The 24,135-nt window shown below is 39.2% G+C and overlaps 1 protein-coding gene across 1 annotated transcript in view; it reads left to right on the top strand.

The window, feature by feature from the left end:
- Window positions 1-24,135, top strand: part of LOC135706325 (uncharacterized) — a 447,494-nt gene that overhangs the window by 2,141 nt on the left and 421,218 nt on the right. The window lies entirely within an intron of this gene.

The raw sequence follows: 24,135 nt of genomic DNA, 5'->3' as shown, positions 1-24,135 counted from the left end.
GGATATGCAGGCAAACGAAACGCTGAATTACACTAATGGGTTCGAGCAGTGGCACAGTCAGGATTTCAATGGGAGAGTTTGTAAAAATTAAGTAATTAAAAAAACACTATGTTTATTGAAGCACCAGTGGTCTGAGATGGCAAAATCACGGACTTAACTGAATTGTGTTTAAACTATTGACTCAATCGAAAAAGTGTCTTGAGAAAAAAAAATCACATAATTCACAATTGGACAACTTCAAAAAACTTATCATAGCCTACTATGAAAAAAAAATAATAACTTTAATTTTTCCCGAAAGAGATAGAAGGATACTATTTCAAGCAAAGTGGTAGGAGTGCTCAAAATATAAAACTTTGTTAAAAATGGGAATTTCCTTTTTTTTGCCCCTTTGATTTGTTTTCCGTCGATCTTGTTTTCCGTGCTGAGCACCAATGCTACCGACGCCAGGGAGGCAGCTCCCACACCTGGACCCTACCTATCGATCCATCAACTCATGAACCGGGGACCACCGGCTTTACTTCCATCAGAGATGTTATGCTTCAGAACATCCCGGCGGCGCTGACCGGGATTGAACCCAGGCCTGCTGGGGTGAGAGGCAATCACTTTTACCACTACACCACTGGCGCCGCTAGGAATTTTCTTTGTCTAATATTTTTGGAGATATAGACCGTTTTCTATATGGTTCAAGCAAATAATGTTCTAAACAAACATGAAAAAAGTAAAACTACTTGACATTTATACCTAGAGGATGAGTACTTAAGGGGCTTAGATTTTTGATTAGTCTTTAGTGGGAATGACACTGATGAAAATATTGAACATTTTAGTTGAAATACGTATCGGTCATGGATACCAACATCAATTAAATGGAATTAAATGGAAGATAACCTTTTTTGCTGTTTAATTTAAGCATTCCGCTAACAACCCAATTTTATTACTTCATTACTATTGGGTTACAAAAAAGAAGCTAAAGGCTAATCTGAGAATATTATAAGTTGAGTTTTGGAATCGTTAGGAGAAATCTTCCATTTTTGTAAATAAGTAGAGAAAATATCTAAACTTTTCTGCAGTCAGCTGCAAATAACACGAAGACTTATTCCTTTAGCAGAAATGCCTGTGTCGTCGGCGAACAAAGATTTGCGGCAACCCTGAGGCAAATCAGGGAGGTCCAAATTGAAAATGTTATGGCCCCAAGATTCCTCCCCTGAGGAACTCCAGCTCTAACAGGTAGTCGTTCAGATTTGTAATTATGATAATTTACCTGCGGATTTCTGTCAGTTAAATAATTCTCATCTATTTTTTTTGTAAATTGATTTATGTGTACAGGCTCAATCGAATAAACTTTACAGAGCCTTATTATCATTTGTGCTATAAATTATTAATATCTTAAATTTAAAGTTAAAATCTAAAGTTAAAGTAATTTAACCGAGTACTCGCGGTCGTCTCGAGGTTAGTGGACATTTACAGTTTCATGGATAGGGAAAGGGTGAAGGAGGTTTGAATTGATACAAATATTTTATTATTCCTAAGACATGAACTTATTTCTATTCAACTTGACATCAGCAGTGTAATTATACAATTCCTACAAAACACACACACACACAAAATACAAACTAATTCCAAGGTTGATCAAACCTACAATCTAAGGTTAATATTCGTCAAGAAAACATTTATGAGTTTCATAAACTCCAGATCGCGTCCAGCCAAAACATCCCGAACTGGAACATTACGTTGTCTACCTCGAGCCCAAAGGGAATCATATAGCTCAGATCTGACTCCACGATGGTCAGCACAAGATCAAATAATGTGATATACGTCCTGATAACCTTGTCCACATTCGCAGAGATCCCGAGCAAAGTAAAATAACAACCTGATATCATACTGAAAACAAATTTTGTTATTCCAGATATCATTTTGTTTTCAGTTGTTATCACATAACCTAATTAGTAATCAACCTCGACTAATTTTGTTATCAGTTATCAGATATCATGAAGAAAAAAAAAATGATCAAAACATTCAATAGTACCACATGGTAAGAAATAGAAACACTGCCAATCATATTTCATTTATGATCGTTAGGCTGTTATACCCAAGGGGTAAGCCACTCAGCACATTGTGCCGAAATTAAATTCAGCACAGCTTGGGCACATCAATCGGTACACATTCGGCACAATCTCGTAGGCATTGGATTGTTGTAAATAAAAGAGAAGGAGAACTGCTGGATAACTGTCATTGAAGCAGTTCACAACATTACGTGCTGTTTGACTGACTGAGGAACTCAGACCAGCAGTTCACTTATAGATCTAAATACGAAATGTAGGTCCTAGAGTGGGCTCAAGAGAAAGAGACAGTTAGATCCCATTAATACCTTTAATTCAAATAATGCTTCAACTCACAAAACAAACTACAGAAGTCTATTCATAATCCTCTATGAACAACAATGTTCCCCACCGGTTCCAATTCTTTCCAGCCGCTGATAGACCGTTGCTTGTCACATCACGAAAGGCTAGGTTTCTGGTCTGCCTTCGAGGGCATTATAAAACCCTAAAACACAGGACTTTTATTGTCCTTTGAACACAAAAACCAAAATTTCTCACACCCGCCACTTCCCGCGTCATCCTTAATCCGATTTATCCTTGCAATTTCACACCAAAACATTCAGAAATACCGAGTTGCTAGGATGGATATTTTACAAACAATCGCAGCTTGCTCTATGACCGGCACAATTGGCACACCTGTGGCACACTTGCGGCACACTGACAAAAAAGATGACCCAAGACTGGTGTGCAGACTGACCTACCCCTTGGTTATACCACATCGATAAAATAATTTTAAATTTATTGAAAAATCTCGCATGGATCACAGGATTTGTTATCAAGATGTTTTCAATTAAAACTAAATCAGTTATTTTTGTGAAAACATTCGTGGCCTTATTATTTAAGCGTGTAATCAATTCATAAGTAAAGTCAATTAAAAGGTGTGGCAAACAGTATTTGCTTTCTCATGCATGTTACACGCCTACCCTGACGTCATGACATTGTAATACGTTCAGACTATAGTTGATAATAATAACGTAATAACATAATATAAAATGATATTAAAAGTGCCTAAATTACGTGATATCTGCCTAAGTTTGAATGTACTATTAGCTTAGAGGTGAACCAAACAAATATAAGAATATGCAGATTATATCTGCCATCCCTCTCTAATAGAGGAGTCCGCTGGTTTTGGTGTATTTAATGAATTTCATAGCGCCTCTCGAAAACTTGAAGCTCCTTGTTCTGTGGAGCTGATGTGACTGAACTGGCAGCAATTCACTACACTATTGCTTCACTTCTTCCAGACCACTACTATATTTTTACGGATAGTCTCAGTTCTGTCGCGGCTATCCGTTCCATTAGGCCGGTAAGGCACTTCTCGTATTTTCTCTTGAAAATACGAGAGCTGCTTAGTGCTTTATCCGTGCGCTCTTTCATCACCACCTTCGCGTGGGTCCCTTCGCATTGCTCAATTTTGGGCAATGAGAAGGCGGATTCACTTGCGAAGGTGGGCGCTATGGAAGGCGACATTTATGATCGACAAATCGCCTATAGTGAATTTTTCTCTTTTTATCGTCAGCAGTGACTCGTTAGCTGGCAACATCAATGGAGTGAAGGGAGCTTGAGTCGAGACTTCATACGCGTGATGTCTCGTCTCATGTCCAATCACTATTGTCTGAACGCTCACTTGTTCCGTGTGGGGTTGGGAGACAGCAATCTCTGTGAATGTGGACAAGGTTACCAGGACGCTGATCACATCCTTTGGTCTTGTGCGGAGTATCGTGGAGTCAGGTCACATTTTTATGATTCCCTTCGGGCTCGAGCTAGACAACCTAATGTTGCAGTTCGGGATATTTTGGCTAGACGTGATCTGGAGTTTATGAGACTCACATATGTTTACTTTAAGGATATTAACCTTAGATTGTAAGTTTGATTAACCTTGTGTTTTGTTTGTATTTTGTACATGTGGGGTTTTTTTTTTCAATGTTTGTTTTCAAGATAATTTAATGTTTAAGGATTAACTAAATATTTGTCCTGATGAATGTGGGCGTCTTAGTGGAATACCTGTATAATGAGAGAGAGAAGGATTAGTATTTTCCATTTAATTCCACTACTTTATTTGCTTATCCTTGACAGATACGCGTATTTCGTCTACAATGTGCAGACTTCTTCAGTGTCTTGTACTAATACTCGACTTTTTCAGTGTCTTGTACTAATAGTCGAGTATTAGTACAAGACACTGAAGAAGTCTGCACATTGTAGACGAAATACGCGTATCTGTCAAGGATAAGCAAATAAAGTAGTGGAATTAAATGGAAAATACTAATCCTTCTCTCTCTCATTATAAATATTTGTATCGTAAACCACATTTCAAACCTCCTTCTTCCCTTTTCCCATCCAAAAAATTGTAAATCTCCACTAACCTCGAGACAACCGCAAGTACTCGGTCCAGTTCCTTTAACTTTAAATTTAAGACAGTAATAATGTAAAACGGAAAGGATAACTCGGCTCTGTAAAGTTTATTCGATTAAGCCTGTACAAATAAAGTAATTATAACAAAAAATCTGCCATTCCTCTTATATTACCACATTGGCAACTAACGGGACGAAAACTTTCAATACGCTAAGAATCGTTAACCCAAATTTGGGTAATAGATTAACAAACACGATGTTATCTGGGTGCAGTACGGACGAATGGTGGACAGCAACATCCATGAAAATCCACTGCTCGACACTGTAGATGACATCGACCGGATGTTGGAAGGACTCCAACAGGCCATATCCGTGGCTGACGTGTGTTTGACAAGTTCCTGTGAGGGGTAAGTTTGTTGCTATTGATTCCCACACCCAATTACTTATTCGGTTGAGAAATGTTCGTAGACGCCAGTTTCAGAGGACTGGAGATCTGGGCAAAAAACGTGAAATGGCCGATCTGAACAGGCAGTTTGCCCAATGCGTTCAAAACCTAGATGCCTCCCCTTGTGTCGTGCCTCCGGCGGATATGATTACAGTACAACAGATTTGCTCGGCGCTGAAATGCACCAAGAACATGAAGGCTCCCGGGTTTGACGGTATATTCAACTTGATCTTGAAGAGACTCAGCATGAAAGTACAGTCTCTTCTAACCGCTATCTTCAACAGATGTTTGGAACTGCAGTATTTTCCAAGCATCTGGAAAGTAGCAAAAATCATACCAGTCCGCAAACTCGGAAAGGATCCAACCTTGCCTTCAAGCTACAGACCAATCAGCCTTCTTTCAGCGCTGAGCAAATTGTTCGAGAAACTCATTCTCAATCGTTTGCTCAAATTTGTCGAGGAAAACAACATACTCCTAACGGAACAGTTCGGGTTCAGAAAGGGGCACTCCACCAACCACCAGCTAGTACGGGTGATGAATAACATCCGAAGTAACAAAGCTGTATCCAAGTCCACAGCCATGGCCTTGCTAGACGTCGAAAAGGCTTTTGACAATGTTTGGCATGACGGACTTGTGTACAAGCTTTGTAACTTCAGCAAAGGTCGTTTAAGGTATCGTTGAATGGTTGTCTTTCAGACACGTTTTCCATCGCAGCAGGAGTCCCGCAAGGCAGTCCGCTGGGCCCCTTGCTTTACAGCATTTACACTTCCGACATTCCTCCCCTCGGTGACGGTTTCGTGTTTTTCCTGTTCGCAGATAATACCGCAATAGCCGTCAAAGGAAGGATGCCTCGCGAAATAACGAACAAACTTCAACGATGGCTTAACGCCTTTGCTGATTATGCCACTAAGTGAGAAATCAAAATCAATGGCTCCAAAACACAAGCGATCATGTTCCTCCATCGGCAATCGCCCAAACTAAAACCGGCTCCCTCTTGTACTGTAATAATGGATGGCACAAGGGTGGAGTGGTCTGCCGAAGTAATCTATCTCGGGATATTGTTCGATGAAAAACTCCTCTTCCGTTCGCATGTAGAGAAAACTGTAGTCAAGTGTTCTGCCTTGGTGAGGTGTCTTTATCCGCTGATTTGCCGCAGATCCCGCCTCTCAAGGGTAAACATGCGATCCTCTACGCAGCTCCGGTGTGAGAATCATGTGCACAGACTCACAGGATCAAAATCCAAGTCACTCAGAGTAGAGTGCTGAGGATGGCACTTGATCATCCTTTCGACACTAGAATAACAAATTTACACGAAGAAACAGGCATTGCCAAAATAGATTCCAGAATTAACGAAGTTAGACTAAATTTGCACGAAAATGTAATTTATCAGATAAGCAATTTGTATATAGTAGATTAGATGTATATAGTAGTTGTAGGTTAGTTGTAGTTGTAAATAGTAGTTATAAGTAGTCTCCTTTTTTCGATTCAAATCAAACCAATCCCACCAAGGTGGTCATACTTTAAAACAGGTCTGATGGGACTAGGAACTGTAATTAATAATAATTGAAATTCAAAAGAACTAAAGTTCAAAAGACGCATCTGGGTCACTTGATAAGTTATACATGTAAACCACACAAATTCGAAAAATAAAGATCATTTAAAGTCAGCCTCAACTCATTTTCGCTTCGGACGCCGTGGTTAGCAGGCAACAGAAGCAGCAAAAGCAGTCGTAGTGTCAAACGTATCTCCGGTCTGATCTACGAGGGTACGCGAAGTGTGCTGAAGGTGTTCCTGGAAAATGAGATCCGTGATGCTGTCACCTACTCTGAACACGCCAAGCGTAAGCGGCCGTGGATGTCATCTACGTTTTTAAGCGACAGAGACGCACTCTGTACGGTTTCGGAGGTTAAATCATCACCAACTTTGGTAACAAAACGGCCCCTTTCTGGGCCAACAAGCTTATTATAGTAAAAAGTTAAAATGCCTGTTGGTCCATATTCAGAACCACATGCCCCCAACGACCACACAAAATGCTCTCCAGAGTTGTAATCTTGTAACCAAACTTGGAAGCAGGGTGCAAGTGATTTTGATCGATTCTCTTCATCAACTTCCACTATGAAAAAAAAAACTACAAATTTGGTACGCCTACAAATCAAAAACGGAAAGAGTTAATATAATAGATGATCGATCAATTAAAAGAACTAAATTTTCTTCACATTTGTTCCGTGCCCTAGCGGCCCTACGTCAAGCTCCCGTTCGTGCCCCTAGGCACAGACCCTTCTACTTTTTTAATCGCTCCGAAGATTATAAATGTGAAATTCTCCAAAAAACTATGTACGGTTTCCCAGAAAATAACACCTTTGCATACCCTAATACCGTTCAAAACACAAAAGAGCTCTGGCATAAGCGAAATTTTTCGCCGCGTCAAACAGAACCCAAATTATTCCCATTCACGGCCTCAACTATCCCTCCGTTTCCCCCCATAGTTCACCCTCCGCACCGATTTCCAACCCAAAAACACCACAATCGAGTGAAAATGATGCTTGGTTTTGTTTACCTTTCGCTATTTACCATTTTCATCCCAAAAAGAACCGGTTGTCAGCCCGTTTCCATATTTCGTCCCTGTCCCGCACCCCTTAAAAAGAGGAGAACCACCCCGCTGCACCTCCAATTCTGCTTTAGGTTCCATTTTTGCCGTCTCAACGGAAAGGTGCTTGACATTTTTATTAGCAACATTAGGTGTAGTGATGACGATCTAATGTGCTGGTTTCTGGGCGGCTGACGTCGTTTTTGTGGGGGGAGATGGGGGTGAGTCGAGTCCCGCCGGGTGTTGTGTGTAAAATCACGACCTTCATCGAAAAAGTTTCTATACAGCGCGGTTAGACCAAGTACCTTTTGACTTGACTTAGCTTTTCTTTTTGGTTTGGTTTGTTGCTGGGTTGCCTGGGGTGGTTTCTAAACAGAAGTATAGTTACATTAAACATTCGAATGGGGAGGTGTTGAGGGGCGGTTGTGTATAAAAAGAGGTTTGGCGAAATGTCAAGCCCAGGTGTCATGAATAATTTGTTGCTATTAGCTCGCAAATGCTGATTAGAGTTTCGGCTTTTGCGGTCTGATGCCATGACGAGAGAAGTAAAGTGGAGCAATGCGACACGAAGTTGGATTTGGGTTGTGAACGCTGCCGGAGAAAACTATTCGGTGGGGATTTGATGTATGTGGATACGGTTGACGGGGGCAAAATTATGCTTGTGAGCTGTCAATTAACTAAGAAAGAAGAGTTTGATTCCGGCAATGAAATAAAAATCGTTCCTTTATTTCCCTCTACATCATGGTTGATCACATCCGAGTCCCAATTTGTAGCTTATTACACGTACCGTCGGTTTTCCACGAAAAGTCATCGTCTTGTTCCGTCGTATGTGCTCTCATGTAGGGCATAGCCAAATATATAAATCGATTACGTGCTAACTGGTTTCCCATGCTTCCTGCTCCATTGCTTGAGATCCCATGTTGACATCCATGCCTTCGTCAATGCGTGCGCGTACCTACCTTCTCTCTGGTACACGATGAATGATGCACGCTGCGAATCTCAAATATCAAAGAAGATTTTCGCCCCATCCCAGATCTTCACAAAAACTGTCACCGGATTCAAGCTGACAGAAAATAACCACCTTATTGATCTCGGTGAACGCTTCGTAATAAACGACTCCAAACGTGAGAAAAATCCTCCCTCAGAGCGTCCCTTGCGGCGGCTCAAAGCACATTAAAAGCACATTACTGCTAACAAGCATATTTTCGAATACCACCCCTATATTCACATCTTGCATGGGTACCAATAGCCTTATGCACGTCACATGTCCTATCCGAGTATGCGGGTGACGGTGCGCCTTTGTTAGTCAAATGTCACGGTTGGAAATCACGTATTCTGGTAAGGTTCAAGCCTCGCGAGAAGGCCTTCGTTTTATATATTCCCACGCCCACGCTCGCACACACACACATATCATCGATAACTACCTTCCTTTTCCTCACTGTTCCCTCCCTTTCCGACTCTAAGAAAGAAAGTGTTTGAATTTTGAGTCAATTTTGCACGATGTTGGTGCTGGCATCTTCTTCTTCTAGGCTTTTAACGCTTCTGTTGCGAACGTTTTGCCGGCTCTCAGTCAGCATAGTGGTCCAGATGCACTTCTACAGTTATTAATTGACCAACCAATATGCATGCATTTTAATATTGCGTGGCAAGCACAACGAGGGAAGTCGAGAAAATGTCCAACCCGAAAAACATTTCCACGACCGGACCGGGAATCGAACCCGTCGCTGCTGGTTTGGTATTGCCGTGCCTTTACCGACTAGGCCATCTGAGGCCCCTAATACTGACATACGTACTCTTTTATATGGATTGCAAATTTAACATCTTTCTTCGTTCCACGTGCTTTCGATTTGGAAATGTTTGTGCAAACGGAATATTGTTTTTGATTTCGGTTTGGTAAGCATCGATTTGTGGCAACTTCTAGGGGGGATAGAGATGAAAATGGCGGAATGTTAACAAGATTTTTCACTAGCCTAACCTACATTTGAACCAATTAAGGAAAAGTTTATTTGGAATTGAAACGAAGTGTTATTTTGAAGAAGTGGTTATGGTGCACAATTCAATGGATTAGGTCGTATGTAGCAATGACAGATTCACGGGGGCCTAGGTGGAGCCGTTTCGTAAGTTTACTGACTTTGTACGGCTTGTATCCTTCCCTGGCAAGGATGTTCCGCACAGTTTGAAAGTTGGCGTTGTATCTTCTGGCCACATCTCGGATCGAAAGACCAGGGTTGGCATTAACGCACCTCAACACCTTGCTGTGCAGCTGACGATCTCTGGTTCCAGTTTTTTTGTAGGTCCGCTGATTCCTTTCCACACTCAGGGCTTCGGCATCTTAAGAACTTTAGCCAGCTTGGAACTTGACCACTCCGGATTTTCCAGGTGTTTTGCACAATATTTTTATTACTTTCGAGTTCCATTTGACGTTATTTCTGAACGTGATCGACTACTTTGATCAAACATGCACCAGTTGTTTTTAAAGAGCCTGAATTTATAAAGAGATGACATCTTATCCATTTGACAGGTCTTCTGCTCGATTGGAATAACTTTTCGTATGACTTTGACAGATAGTCGATTGTTCCAATTTTGACATGTCGTCTCTTTATAAATTCAGGCTCTTTATTGTTTTCTATAGAAGTGTAAACAAACCACTGTCAAAGATTTTCGATTCTCAACACTAGAGGCGTGCTAGCAGCGCGCGAGGGGCGTACCAATTTACTTTTAGTCAGCCTTTATAAACATAATTATGATATGGAAACAATTCTGACACTACGCCTAATGATCACGTAGGGAATCGAAAATCTCTTATTTGTTAATAATTCATTTAATTAATAAAAGATAATTCTAAAGATAATTCCCAGGAGATATCGACAATAGTTCCAAGAGAATCAAATGCTGAAAATAACTGAAAAAAGTCACCGAATTTCAAAACGAAGAAAGTTTAAGGAAATATTTATGAAAATTCACAGGGATTTTGAAAAAATTTAAAGAAATTTCCGATAGGGTTTCATAGAGAACATTTCACAGTGAATTAAGATTATTATTTTCTAAGAGTTCTGAGTAGTGTTCCATGCAATTTTGACGTAGAACACCATTTGGAGATTGCAAAATTTAACAAAGAATAACGTGTTCAAAGCATAGAAACTACTTAAGAATCTTACTTTAATCATTTGTAAACATTATAACCACCTTGGGTTTGAAAACTTATAAAAACTCGAGGGCATTATTACTTTTTTTTAGATGTTTTGCTACCCCGAACTTATGAAAAGTTATGAATTTCGAGCTTGATGAATTTAAGAACTGATTTAGACCAACAATATTGTGCCATTGGATATAGGTTTAATGGGGAATGAATATTAAATAAACATGGGAATTATATGTCATTTGGGCCCAACATAGAATTATCGTGAATATCTCGTGATCGTGGTCATATAGAAAGTTACCGTCTTGAGCAAAGTTGTTCAGGTTCAGAACTCTTACTATGTGGCGCTAGTGGGCATATGAACTTCCTGTATAAGCTGTGTTTCGAAATTATGGTCATATAGAAGGTTGCTGTCTTTAGCCAAGTTGTTCAGATGACCACGCTCAAGGAACAAAAAGTTCTGATAAAAGGCTATTCGGTTGAAATTGGTCTTTAGAATGTCGTTTTTAAGTCGTTTTAAGAACCTGATAGTTCCTGTACCATAATTGAAGAGCATTCTAAGCAGCTTCGGGCGGAACTTGAATGGCGCTTTTAGAAGACAAGTTTAAATAAGGTTTTGTCCTCTACACCGATTTTATATTTAGATCGCTCTTTTATCAAAGTTAATTCTAAAGTCAGATCTTTATGAAAGTTATTTCTAAAGGCAGGTATGAACGTGCAATTGGTTTATCAGCATTAGTAGTGGTATGAGAGCTGTTTGAAGAATTAAACCCAGGCCTTCTGCGTGAAAGCACCAGCACGAACCACTACGCTATCTGAGATATATTGAAGTGAGCTGTTGTCCCGGCTACTGTTGGAGTTTTCAGTGCCAGCTGACTGACTTGAATATGAAACTCAACACCTTAATGAATTTTAATTTGGTGTTTCCTCGCATGGTATTCCAAAACACTCGTGGTGCAGTGGTTAGTGTTCGTAGATTGCATGCTGAATACACGGGTCGAATCCAAGAAATTGCTCTTTAATGTTTTTTTTATGTTTGGATAGAATATTGATGCACTGCATAAATATAAGAATTTTGATTTATTTGAGCCACTGATCATTTCATATATACGTACATAAAATTTTGTTACTAATAAAGACTTGTGCGGATTGCTTCATGAGGGCCTTTTTAGAAACTGTAAAGTTGGTAAGAAGTTCCACTGGGAGCATGTTCGGAACTTTGTTGTGGTCATGTTTTCAGCCTTGCCTAAAGTTCCTAAGAAGTGCTTAGGGATGCTGGAACTTGGAACTTTTTTTGGACTTTAAGTTGTTAAGAATACGCATCGGAACTTTTTGGAGCCTGAAGTTTCTTCGTGAGGTTTCTATAGCTTCTGAAGTAGCCAGAAAGTTCTGCTCGAACTTTATATGCACTTCATGGAACTTGAAAATGGGTTTTTTTTAGTGGAATGTGGAACTTTTGGTTGCTTGAGAAGAAAGTTGGTTGGTTGTCTTTATTAAGGAGATTTTCAGCCAGACGCTGGTTCATCTCCGGCGAGAGCGAAGAAAGTTCTGTGGAAACTTTATTTGAACTTTATGGAACTTGAAAGTTTTGTCGAAACTTTATTTGAACTTTATGGATCTTGACAATTCTGTAGAAACTTTATTCGAACTTTATGGAACTTGAAAGTGAGTTTTAACGTTGAATGCGAAACTTTTGGTTGCTTAGGCGGTCTTCCAGATGGTGATTATATTAGCTCAAAAGTCTCTCACTACGTGGTGCTATCAAAGATATTTAATTAACAAGATATCCCACTAATCAATTCCCCGAACAAGGCTATGGATACACCACAGTTATGTGATCGCAGTGCCATCTGGTGAGTGCACATTGACACTTTTGGGAGTCCCCCGCCAACTTAACCACCAGGGCTCAATAAATGGCAGGTGTCAGTATGACATATGCCAGCGCGGACGTTGATGATCAGCCGAGGGAAGAGGATGATCGTTGTCATCATCATTATATTGCGATAGCAAGATTCTCACTTCGTTATGATTGCATAGATTTTCGATCATTACTACTTTATACGCATCAGAAACGCTTGAGAAAACAATCACAAATCCAAGCTCACATCATGATGGGCTTGTAATATGTTTAGCTTTCAAGTGAACGAGTTTCCAATATCACCACCGGTATCAGTAAGATGCACATGCAGATACTTCCCTTCGAAAAAGTAATGGAGAATTTATGATTTATGAAGCTGTTGCTCAAAATAATCTTTATAAACATAGAATTATTCATGGAAAAACGCAACGTATCGAAATAATTGCTAAACAAACGTAACGCTTTGGCTATTCAAAAATTACGTTGGAATAATGATTACTGTTCTATTTTATAACGAAGGTATTTTCCAATGACGGCAAATGAAATCGCAAACTGAAGCTGCTGAAGCTGAGTGATGACGATGAGTGATAACACCGTTTCGTGTTTTGATTTGCGCTGTACCCTCCGCTCAGTGGTGTGGGTTCGTACATCCCAAGTAACACAAATTAATAGATTTATGTTGAGTAAACTGCTTTACAACCAAAGCCAGTCATATATAGGTTATATAAACTGATATAGAACATGTGTGTTGCTTGGGATGTATAGATGATGGTGTGCGTGTTTTCTTCCAACGCTGCAGTTCAACGTTGTATCGTCACAAACCTATTGGCGCTGTTATCTGTCTCTATAAATTCCAAAGAGTGAAGAGGGTCTGGTGCTATGCTATGTCTCGAAGCTTACCCGCATAGTAAAGGGTGGAACGGTCAAAAATTGGTCGATGAAAATTTTGTGTATCATTTAAATCTTGCACTCCTCCGTGTTCCTCATTTTATAGGTGTGTGCGAACGAAATGTTGTCTCTATTCTGTTATTGTCATTTACTATTCAGTTCTCAAAATGGCGTCGAAGCAAGAGGAACAGCGTATCAAAATTTTGCTCGCGCATAAGCAAAATCCCGTTTTCCCCAACACAGACTTGGCAAAATCGCTGAAAATGGCCAAATCAACTGTGACAAAGTGTTTGGAGAACATCTGACGACTGCTAGAAAACCAGAATAAGGAGGAAACCGAAACCAGGATGTCGCATCGACCGGTACAAGAGTGGCCAGCGTTCGTTAAGCGTAATCCTAACTTTTCCATCAGAGATGTCGGAAAGAAGTTGGGAATATCGCACACAACAGCGCAAAGTGCCACAAAACGAGCCGGACTGTCAATACACAAGGATACAGTGACACCCAATCAATAAAATAAGCGAAACACCACCAAGTTTGATTACGTCATGGTGTGAGGCTCGCGGTCGCGTGGTGAGAGAAAGAGATAAACTAGTGTCGTGTGTGTATGTGTGTGTGTGTGTGTGTGTGCGGTCTATTATGCGACCCAGGAAGGTTACAGATGGTCAAAATGCGAGGAAAACTGGAATCGATACTTCCTATATTGGTGCCAAAATTGATTGTTGATTGCATTCCTGGATGATGTGTACCAGGAAGTGGACGGCAGATGGAAACTTGTTTGAAGGGAAAAAATGGAGCATATTTCCGGACTTTTTTATGGTTTCTAGAGTAGGATGGATTTGACTAGAAATTGTGAAACAAATGACTTCCTTCTAAGAATTCAAATCATTGACGTGGATTTCAGAATATAATTATTCTTGAAAATCAGGTTTGACCAAAAAACCTGAATTTAGGTACTGACCTTGAACGTATGAAATGAGACACCATGGTAATCTTGCAGGATTTAAAGGAAAAGTTGAATAACATGTTTTTAAATGTATTCAGGGCACAGAAACAGTGATGGACCAATGGGCACCGGGTACTTCTGCAGTGTTCGGTTTTCTTTCCAGGCAGACAATCAACGATGTGCGTTGAAATATTTTTATCATATTTCCACTGCGAAGGTTGTAACAACGTGAAAATTATTGTGTTTTTTGTTTATTATTCTTTGCTTTGAAATGCTCTCGTTGGGGAGATGCTCCATCCAAATCTCTTATTCAAAAAGCGCAACATCCATTTTTAACCAATTTTACAAAAATGGTTCAGATACACTTATCATGGTGAAGTGAGATCAGAAAAGCTCTTTTCAATACGTGCGGCGATAACTTTTAAAGTAATTCAAATGCGAGGTGTCAGAGAAGGCAGCGATCGAATGTTGGTTGATGATGTCAAATTGTGATAAACCCATTGATTATGGAAATGCAGCGCTGATCAGATGAGAATCCTGTTCAGCAAATGCAGACTGTGATAAATTCGAATCACTGGAAATTTTTCAAATATATTAGAAACACAGTATCACTGACCTTGACCAGTTTCTGTTCTCTGAGAGAGAACTGGATTTTCTACCAGACCGAGAAGCCACCGTAACTTTTCGTCGTGCGTTACTGGGTGTAAGATCTACCACATCGAACTCTGGTCCTAAACTCTTCTTATTGGCGGTTATGAGCTTCGGTTTTGAAAGTCTCCGTGGCAGTGCTGTGTTTTGTCATTGTTACTTAACGATTTTATACGATATGGACAAAACTATTTTTGACATTGTCACTGAAAGAATATACTCTCAGTCATCAGCTAACAACAAGTGTAATTTCGAGAATTCTTATATACATTATTGTTATTCATGCAGTTGATGACGTAGATGCATGTGTACTATGATGGGTCGATGGATTTAGTTTGCTTAACTCATTTAATTTTTAGCAAAAAATAATATCTTCCATTTAATTCCACTTAATGAAGGTTGGTATCCATACGGGTTTTGACTTCAATGTGCAGTCTTTATTAGTGTCATTCCCACTAAAGACTTATCGGAAATCTAACCTCCTTAAGTACTCAATTCATGTAACTCACAGCATTAAAAATTAATCTAGGTTCCGATTTTGTATGTTATAGTTTAATTTGTATACCTGTGATTTTAACCCTCCCCTTGGCTAGTTTTTGCACCTTGCTGTTGGTGGGCGGGCTTAATTTCATGCTAGTGGAATGTTGGAGACGGTGGGCTTATGGCCGACGTTGCCGGCTCATGTCGCGATAGAATGGCGCCATGGGCAGGAAATGGGGATTTCTAAGCTTCCCCTCTCTGATAAACCACTGCATGAGAGAACCAAAGATCTAGTCCAGCAGTGATAGTATCACACTTGTTACTCCTTTAATTGAGAGCCGCGTCGTAGTACGCTTACGTATAGGCACTGACGTTGGGTGTGATACTGGCGGGTTTTGCCGCAAATCACTCTTATTTTATTTATTTTTACGCAGATAGATTTATTTGGGTTTGCATGGGAATTATACAATTGAAATATTTCAGAAAGTGCCCAACGGTGCTCCTTCTATTTGCGTGACAAGCTTTCATTGTTGTTTTCATTGAAGTATTACTCAGAAAACAATGTTGAACATCATTTTTGTACATGGTATTGTAACTAATCTTATATGTGCTTCATTTTGATTTGGGATAAATGTTTGAACTATGGCTCGGGATTTCCACTGTGGCGTGCTTCTATAGTGATATATCCATACGTTATTTTGTGGGACGCCATAGTGGAGACGTGTAAGCGTAGTTGGAGCATATACCCTATATAATTTAAAATCAGCTAGGAAACTAACTTCAAAATGAAGCATTTTAGTCACTTGAAGGTGTCACTTGGGTCGAGCTAAGATATAATAAATAGGTATAGTTCAAAATCAAATTACTTGAAACACGTTTAACTTTAGATTGCAAGCACAAGTGATTTGTTAGGTGAAATAGAGATTTCAATAATTTATTAAATTAGACTAATTAGATATCATATTTATCAAACGAACTTAAATAAGAAAGTTCAGAAAGTCTAATAACATTAGGTAGATTAATAAAAGAATTAGGATGCGGAGGGAGGCAACTAACCTTTAAAGTTATATAATAAATTTTCCTATTTAGTCTTGAACTTCATTAAGAAAACGCGAGTAGACCAATAACAAGCAGCATTAACAAGGAGAGGAATAGTTTCTTAGTGTTCAAGTACTTACATTTGTAAACAACAGTCAATGTTAATCTATGAACTAAATCCTACGTGACTGAAAAATAGATCCTTCCTTATGTTGTATGGATGCATGTTTAATTTCTCGCGGTTGTCGGAATCAACGCGCTTACGTCTACAGAGCTTAAGCAGAAGTAATTCGCAATTTGGTAAAACTTACCAAATTTTTTTTTTTTTTTTTTTTTTTTATGGAAGATATCTGTCAGTACTTCAGTAGGGCAAGGATTTGCTGCGCTGATACAAGCGGTGGCATCCTATTGTAGTACTGACATCGCGAAGGGATTAGATGTTTTCAGGTAGTCAATTTGGTTATTCCAGGTTTCAATCTAGCCAATTTAAGTCGAATGTTCCATGATATAACTATGGAGCGAATGAAATACAGTAATGGTGTAGTGCTAGTACGGGTTGTACCAGGCGACGGGCATTGCCTATTTGCAGTACTTGTTAACCAATATTACAAATACGATATCCGTGAACAGCGTCATGCAGCAGAAATCATCAACTTCAGAAGAATGGTTGTTCACCACATCAGGAACAATGCGGACAGGTACCAACCATGCCTGCTGCAATCAACTATCGAGGCGGGACTAAGGACACAGAACAAGCCATCCAGGATTTTTTATGTCAGCTTGAGCATGAAAGAGAATGGGGTGGAGAAGAAACTATAGCCGCAACAGCAGAAGCGCTAAACTGCAGGATCGATGTTTACCACGAAGAAGGACCAATTATTAAATACAATGAACCAGGAGTTGTTAATCGAACACTTTGAATAGCTTATCGCATAGCAGGAAGCAGATCTGTACACGGTTTGAGAAACCACTACGATAGTGTAATTCATATTCTAAAAAATAGAATTCTGAACAACAACTACGACAGGCTGCCACACAATTCTGAAAATGAATACCGACCTCCATTACCGCAGGTACAAGCGTGGCAAAGTAACAATAGGCCTAACGAATCCCAAATAAGCATGAGGACAACGACATCATCGATCGAGCCACAGCAAACACAATTAGCTTATACGAAGAGAACAGAATTGAAGATATCAAGCTGGAATGTAAGAGGCTGTTCCGATAGGGAGAAGCAAGAGGCACTGGATTTATGCTTCTTTCAAAAAGAATATGCGATAATTGCCCTACAAGAAACAAGGATGGCAGCATGCACAATCGATACACAACATTATCATTGGTTCAATGTAAACAACGAATCCGTATTAAGAGACCGCATAGGAGGAGGAACGGCTGGTCTTATTAATAAGAACTTGTATGAACAGCATTGCTTCAGGAAAATAAGCAGAAATTCGTGCTCATTTCTATGCAAAGTGTTCAAGGAACCCATCATCTTCATTTCCACTTACATAAGAGGCGCGGAAGTTACGGAGAACAACGAATCTTACAAATTACGTATCTGGGCTTCCTGAAAGTTTAAGAAGCCGTACTATAATAGCAGGTGACATGAATGCTCGTCTGGGAAAAAATGATTTGGCGGAGGATGACCGTGAGTATATCGGAAGAAACTTGTTTCACAATGATTGCAATGCAAATGGGATAGAGCTTAAAACAATACTGTATTGTCTCAAATTAAGAAACTACGTATCGTTGAGCAAATCAAAATCGGTCAGTTACACATGGGCCAATCGTAGAACAAGCTCTCAAATAGACCACATTCTCATCAGTAGAATGAAGGACATGTTATTTCCAGGCGTCAAAACATTTTTCCATCCAACTTTAAATAGTGACCACAAACTGTTGGAATGCGTGCTTAAAATAAAGATTCAGGACAGTAATAGCGAGAAGCAACTTAGGAGTGCCCCTCATCCTACTAAAAAACTGAAACTTGACTTAGACAAGCTTAAGTCTGACAAGGATTGCCGCGATGGATTCCAAATCGTACTGGATCAGCGGTTAAGTGCAATCAATGAAAATGAGAATGACACAATAGATGAAAGATGGGAAAAAATGTCAAAAGCGCTGCATACAGCAGCCTCAACAACAATAGGACCGAAAACATCCCCCCAAACGCCGAAAAGAATGGCTGCCTCAAAAAGATATTTCTTGGCTAGGCAAAAACTTCTGGAGGACCGTAACAATGGACATCTCAAAAGAGAAAGAGCTTATGCGAGAAAGCTCAAAGATGCTGCAGAAGCAGAGCATTTCGAAGCAAAGGTTAAAGCCTTTCTAGAAGACATCCAAGATACTAACCCTCTTGAACAAATGACACGCACCTTTAGGTTCATAAAGGCACATAAAAGGGGTGTTAAGTCAAAGAAAAGGAGATATATAAACATCCAAAAATGGGAAGAGAAGCTGAGAAACGCTGAACCCGGAAACAAAGAATTCACACGTCTCAATGAGGAAGGAAGCAATGCTGGCCCAGTACCAACGCGAATAGAGATTGAGAATATTCTTAGACATATGAAAAACAATGCTACTCCTGGAACGGATGGACTACCTGCAGAACTCTTCAAATACGGCACCGAAAATCTAAGCGAATCACTACTGGTAATAATAAAAAAGGCATTCGAAGAAAATATTGTCCCGAAGGCTTGGACATCTACTCTACAAGTTCCCATTCCCAAAGTAGACAATCCGCAAAAAGTAGACGACTACAGGTGTATAACGCTATGCAACGTAGCATACAAAATATATGCCTGCATACTACTCAACCGTTTGAGAGATCAACTACCAGCAATGCTATCGTATCAGATGGCCTTTCAGGAATCCCGAAGCGCTTCAGATCAAATATTCGTCAGGAGAATTCTAGACGAAAGATGGAGAAAAGGTTGTACCACTATTTTGGTGTCAATTGACTTGAAGCAAGCATTCGACACAATAGAGGTTTCAAAACTGGCGCCAATTTTACAACAAATGGGAGTGTCCGCCGCATTGATCAATAGAATCGTAGAAGCGTGTTTGGTAGAATTGACATCGCTGCAGTGGTATGGACAACGAACCCCAACTATCTCCAAAGGAATCAAACAAGGATGCCCTCTGAGTCCACGTCTGTTTATACTGATGCTACACCATGTGTTGATGACACTAAAATAATTTGTCCCAGAGATGAATTTTGAACACATTGGGCACATGATGCTACCATGCATATTGGCATATGCGGATGACATTTTGGTTCTCTGCGAGAATGAGGAGGATGTTGAAAAACTAATAGAACTATTAGAACCACTGCTGGCATCTGTGGGCCTTCAAATCAACACAACCAAAACCAAGGTATTGTTCAGAAACCCATACGACATTAAAAATACGGATCCTGACTACACTAGACAGTTTGGAAAATACAAACTAGTAGTGGTTACAAAGCTCCGGTATCTTGGGACATTTATAACCAGTAGTCTGGCACGGAAAGAAATCACCGCCGAACGAATTAAGAAAGCCAAAAAAGCTTTCCATGCGCTGTGTTCATTCCTAAGAAAATATAAATTAAAATGGGAAGTCAAAAAAAGGTTGTATCATACACTAATAACACCAGTGGTAACATATAGTATGGAAGTATCAGCAATACTGAAACGAAATAGAAATGATCTTCGCACAATGGAACGGGAAATGCTGATAACTCTAATGTCACTAAGCAAAGACAAGAACGACATAGTAAAAACATCAACGTTGACCGCAAATGTGGAAAGTGAACAGATGGAAGGAGCTGAGAGACAAGAACCAGCAGAAGATGAGGAACCATTTGCACCAATGAAAATTCTAGAGGGCCGTACAGTCAACAATAAAATAAGAGTAGCCAGATTAAAATTCTATGGCCGCGTCATTAGGAGTGGTAATGAAGGTATACTAAGAACTGCGTTGCGGTATAGGCTGCCAAAAAAAAAAAAGAAAATTGGTAGACCGGCTTTCACTTGGAGAACATCGATACTTCAAGACATCGAGAGAAGTGAAATCCCTGCAGAAGTCTGGCAAGAATGGGCCCATGATAAAACAATAATGGATTCTGAAACCAAAAAGCTATATGGTTCACTCCGGGAATCAGATGATGATAGCAACAGTGAGCAAGATGAAAACACGGATAATGAGATACTTCCATCGGACTTTGAAGATTTCACAAGCGACGACTCTTCAATTTTGGAAGGGCTTCCAGATCATTAACCGGTTAATGAATAAGTTGTGCATGTTTGAATGCATATGCTAAGTTAGATAATAAGGTATAGCAGGTAAAATATGAAAATCATTGAAACAAAATAGGAAACAAGAACATATTACTTTTGATTTAAACTTTGATTTTACTTTATTAATATAACAAGAGATATGATCGAATTTTACTAATATTTTTCTTTTCTTTTTATGATATGTCTTGTTTGCATGCTTCAATACGTTACTTATACGTATTGAGCATGAACTTTAACAATGTCAACAGTTCCAGAGACAACAACGCAAGGGCAAATAATGGAAACTTCTTCGAAAATAAAGACATCACAGCAGTATTAACAAAGAAGTATATCAAAGCAAAGTAAGTAACACATTTATATTAACTGCTTAAAACTGATTATATTGTCTGTTTATTTTGAGGGTTGCTTTAAATATCAATTTGGTATTTGTGTAAAAGGATGAATCAGTGGGAGATGGATTTTCGATTTCTTTACATTTTGCAGCACAAAGCTAGTAATATGCGTCATTTCCTCAAAACCCCAATAACCGACCTCTTCAATCCCTTCCTTTGCCCATGGCGTTCAAGTGGTCCGCATAGACTATTCAGCCATTACCCTTCCCTTATCCTCGGCTTTGGCACCAAACGCTGCAAAATGAAAATGAAAATGAAATTTGTATACCTGTGATTTTAACATTTTTACCAGAGCACTTAAGGGTGTTAGATTTTGATAAGTCTAAGAATGAAATCGAAGATAACCTTTTTTGCGGTTTTGATTTTAGCATTCCTCTAATAACCCAATTTCGTTTTGACGATGAAACATACGTGAAAGCGGATTTCAAGCAGATCTCAGGTCAAGAGTTTTACACGGCAATCGGAAAAGGACAGATTCAAGATAAGTTTAGACAGAAAAAGTTAACAAAATTCCCGAAAGAATACTTGGTTTGGCAGACGATTTGCACATGTGGGCTGAAAAACGGAATCTTCGTGACAACTGGCACTGTTGACCAAGATATTTATGCAAAGAAATGTTTGCAAAAACGCCTGTTGCCTTTTTTGAAGAACCATAGTAATTCCTTGCTGTTTTGGCTAGATCGCTTCCTTTCATTACGGGAATATGGTTCAGGAATGGTGTATATCATACGCCATCGCCAACAGCGTCCAAGTCTTACCCAAGGACAAAAACCCTACAAACTCGCCGGAGCTGCGCCCAATCGAAAAATATTGGGCAATCGTTAAGCGAAACCTCAAGAAAACTCAAAAAAAAAGTTGAAAATGAGCAGTTCAAAGCAAATTGGCGTTAAGCATCAAATAAGGTTGATACTATAGCGGTACAAAATCTGATGGATGGTGTGAAACGTAAAGCCCAGCAGTTCGCATTTGGAAAGTCGGAAGCCTAATACAATAATATTCCTGAATCTTGTAGCCGTTGAACTTAAAAAAAATACAGTTTGATCATTTATATAAAAACATAATCAGTGTGAACTTAATTTTATTTCACCAATTTTTGACCGTTCCACCCTTTATGTTGTTGTTTATTGTGAGTATTTTCGGAACAGGGGTGACGTGTAGAGGCCGAAAATCGATGCTGAACGCCATTTTGGAAGCAGATGTCTGCCATATCTGGTTTAGAAAAACTGTCTAATACCCTTCAATATGGCTATTTCCAGAACGAGAGCGTGTAGGGGTCGAAAATAAATGTTTGGGTCTGGAATTCACACAGCAAAAAAAAAATCGTTCATTGAACACTGGGCCAGGAATGCAATCTAGCGGATCAAAAACAATAGCTCTGAAACGAAGCGTTTTTGCGACATGGTGTCTTCGGCAAAGTTTCTCATCATAATAAGGGCCATCTTTTGACATAAGCAAATAGTTAAAAACTCTTCCGCAAAGATGACACCACAATCTAACTTCTTTTTCTGATGTTTTGGAGGCTTGATGCACAAACGAAGCTACAGACGACTAACTGGCGAAGAAATCAATTTAAATAACGTGGTTCGCTGAAATAAAATTTTCTAATAAGCTTGTGCCATCAGTCACCAGATGGGCTAGTATTTTTGTTTTGATTTGAACAAAGTTGATTTTGTGTTCAATGATATTTGACAGTGTGCAAAGAGTGTACCATTTTGTCATATTTTTTTTAGGCATTTCAGCTTTGAGTAGAGTGAAAGAGATAGAACCAAAACATTCTAGTACATTTAGTGTTGCCATGTGGTTCAATTCAGTTGTAGCAACCGGTGGAAACTAACGATTTTAAATTGGCTCACTACTTGACTAGCCTATTGGTCCCTTTACATCTATAAGAGTACCTCATTATAGTCGAAATTCTAGCAATATGTTTGTTTTGATTCGCTATGAAATTTTGATAGATAAAATGAGGGGTTCGTGGATTTTTCAATGTTTCGAGGGGTGCATCGATTAGCTTGGGAATGAAGAAAATACTAGAGCTGAGCCAAAAGCTGAGCACGTTTCTTCGGGACTTGCTGGTCTTAGAGTTACCTCTATGGTAAGAGTGTTGCCATGTGGTACACTGAAAAATTGCAATAGCAGGTTAGTCACCAAAGTTTTCGCTCCGTCTGTCACTTCGTTTGTGTTTGATGTTTCCAGCAAAGTTGTTTATCTTGACAAAATGAACAACTCTTTTGAAGACGTAAATTTCGTAAAGACTGAAATTCCATATAACTCCAAAACAGTAGGCTGTGAAGTTTTGACGTCAGCAGAAGAGCTATTTATTTAATCAAGATTGACAACTTTGTCCAAGAAGTCAAGTCTTCAAAACGCCATTTCAATGCATAAAAAAAGTTTTAGGAACAAAACATGTTCCACTAAAATAAAGAAATCTCAAAAACACCAAGATATACCTTTCTCAAATTAAGATATTTATTCGAGTTTATCGAGTATTGCCATATTTTTGACATTTTTTCTATAATTCTATATGTCTTCAAAAGAGTTGTTGATTTTGTCAAGTCTGCAAACGTCAGAAAAGAAGTAAGATTGTGGCGCCATCTTTGTGGAGGAGTTTTGAACTATTTGTTTATGTCAATAGATGGTTCTTATTATGATGAGAAACTTTGCGAAAACGCTTCGTTTCGGAGTTATTAATTTTGCTCCGCTAGATTACATTTCTGGCTCAGTGTGCATTGGTTTTAGAAATACTGTCGAATACCCAACAATATGGGTATTTTCGAAACAAAAACGATACACAATATGGGTATGTTCAGAACAAGGACGACGTGCAGAAGTAGAAAATATTGCTGATTGCATCTGAAACTAGACTGCTCCAAAAATTCAAAAAGTCATACTGATCATACTCTTGGAAACAAACATCATTAAGAAATTTTTTTTTTGAGTGAACAAGTATAATTTGAACATGGAATTCAAAATGATCCAGTGTTGTAAAAAGT

The sequence above is a fragment of the Ochlerotatus camptorhynchus genome, unplaced genomic scaffold (genome assembly GCF_037179485.1).
Source record: "Ochlerotatus camptorhynchus isolate MF236.1 unplaced genomic scaffold, CSIRO-AGI_Acam_v1.1 ptg000277l, whole genome shotgun sequence".
NCBI classification, from domain to species: domain Eukaryota; kingdom Metazoa; phylum Arthropoda; class Insecta; order Diptera; family Culicidae; genus Ochlerotatus; species Ochlerotatus camptorhynchus.
Note: the sequence above shows the minus strand (reverse complement) of the source record. Positions and strands in the feature narration are given on the sequence as shown.